The sequence below is a fragment of the Schistocerca piceifrons genome, chromosome 7 (assembly GCF_021461385.2).
Source record: "Schistocerca piceifrons isolate TAMUIC-IGC-003096 chromosome 7, iqSchPice1.1, whole genome shotgun sequence".
Taxonomy (NCBI): domain Eukaryota; kingdom Metazoa; phylum Arthropoda; class Insecta; order Orthoptera; family Acrididae; genus Schistocerca; species Schistocerca piceifrons.
The window spans coordinates 231,772,564-231,775,143 of NC_060144.1; positions in this window are offsets into that span (position 1 = coordinate 231,772,564).

The window sequence follows — 2,580 nt, forward strand, 5'->3', positions numbered from 1 at the left end:
CACGTTTAATGGATAAAAGTTACACAATTTGCTACAAATACGTCAAAAGCTACTACGTAAGCAAAAAATGTTTCAGAACAGTTACACAGATAATAGATCATATATTTAACACTTTAACTTAAGTAGCTAATGTACGTAAATGAATTTCCTTCGTTACTAAATGCTTACATATTATAACAACAACTCAAGTCCACTGCGTCTATTTAAAGAGAAGCGCATTTGTCTCAGCACTTGAATTACAACGGTGCACAAAAATATACCACAGTCGCGCAGATTTCTATGTTGTCTGTTGAAAAGTAAGACCGACGATTCAGACCCTACCAAATTTAGGACCGTTTTCACAAAAGTCGACATCCACAAAAACAAAATTTTCAGGAAACACATTTTATCGAGTTAGTTGAAAAGTAGGCATTCCTGAGTTCTTACAAAATTATATTTTACTAATCAAAATGACGTATTGAAAAATCTCTTTAGTCGATTGACATCGTCAGCTGTTTTGACACTCCCATGGTTTCTAGGTTTTATTCCAGCTGATAGATCAATGTTCTTGAAATTGTCTTCACTTCAACAATGATCGTAGAGGAAAAGTATGTTGCTCCTACTTTGCAATACGCACTACCCTTCTTTTTTCCTAAATAAGAACTCTGGCTTCAGTCCTTTTGAATCGATGCTTCTCCATTATTAATCTGTTATTAGTGGTACTGAAAGCGCACACAGGTCAGTTCTTGCCCAGATCCATACAGGTACCATGGTAGCTCAGAACGTCATGACAGTGTGATCGTGAGTTTATGGTTTCAAGTTTTCTCAATTCACATTTTATGTTATCACTCACCCAATCAGGAGCATGTAAGTGTGACCCCTGATTGGAAAGTACTGAGTTACTTTATCGATAACTAACAAAAAATTTATACCACAAGCAGTACATATTCCCCCCGGGCAAAAGTCGTTCTTTTGTAAACGTCGAGTATAGGAATATTTCACAGTTTTGTGTGCAAGATGTAACAGACAAATAGTAAGTTTTCGTAAAATCCGTGTACATTAACCAATCATTCTCATTTATAATTAAATTAATACATAAATAACTCATGCAACGCACACTGTGAACATGGGACTCCGCACCTGATGACTCCTACGTGTTCCAAAGGTCACCTAACGACATCATCAATTACCACTTAAATGGGCACAGGATCATGGAGACTGATCTGTGCGACAGTGTGAACATATCGCCTGGTTGGATGAATTACGTTTTTATCCCTCTATGTCGATGGCCGTGGCCAGATACAGGCTCACCCTTGCAACGAACTGCTCAAAGTATGCACCGATAATGCAGGCTGGTGTTATATCATCGGTGGCATTCACCTGAGATTTTATGGGGCCAGTAGTAGCCATCGACGGCACTATGACAGGTGCAGACTATATGAACTTTACTGTGGACCACTTATATTCCTTCATGAGTTACACCAGCTGAGACATAGTCGCGTATACGAACAGTGATCCAATACTGTCAAATGTTTTTTATTCCAGTCTTTCATCACAATATCAGTTCTTTTGACCATGACCGGTTTCAGTCCGTGATGACCATCCTCAGATCTTTTCTACACCGTGTCCTAAAGTGATAAGGCCATAAGGCATCGTCAAAACATATAAATATAATCAGCACAGCATCGTCACATAGACCTAGAATAAGGTGTATAATCGGCCACATCGTCCACACAGTCATTGTTGCAAAGCAGCTTCATGTGTTACATCTCCCTCAGCGACGATGGTGGGTTCCAGCAGGATAACTCCCTGTTATTTCCCGTAACTTCAGTCGAGCTACAGTCGTTTGAAGGGTATGATCCTGAACTGAAGTTGACGTCTCGGCAAACAAATTCTGAAACCGATAGAACACAGCTGGAAAGTCATCGGGCGACAGCTCCGCACCCACAAACCGCCTGCCGGTAATTTAAGCGAACTGCGTGATCTGATACCACATACCTGGAGTTGTGAAATGCACACCATTCAGGGTCACTTCTGTATTGAGTTGCAAGAGAATACCAACAAGCTATTAAGAAACCCAAGTTTGTTGTCGTAAAGGTATCCAAGTGCCAGGTTTTCGGTCCTATTACATTTACGTTTTGTGGTGTAATTTTAAGACTTTTCAGAACATGGTTTCTTATTCTAGATATAAGTTAAGCATATAAAATACCGAAGCTCTACTCAAATACACTTTTGGCGTCGATGGTCCAAGGACTTCTGGACTGATTGACGAGATTCTTCCATGTCGTTGCGCAATTCTCAGAAATGTGATTTTTTAAATCCTCGTGAGTCTTCGGAAATTTTGCTCAGGCTTCGTCCCCAGAGATACATGCTGACTGGCGAACGTGCATGGCAACTGATGACGACCCCATGTCGTATATTGAAACGAGAATAGGGCTTGAGTGAGCCGGCCGCAGTGGCCGAGTGGTTCTAGGCGCTTCAGTCCGCAACCGCCCGATTGCTACGGTGGCAGGTTCGAATCCTGCCTCGGGCATTGGTGTGTGTGATGTCCTTAGGTTAGTTAGATTTAAGTAGTTCTAAGTCTAGGGGACTGATGACCTC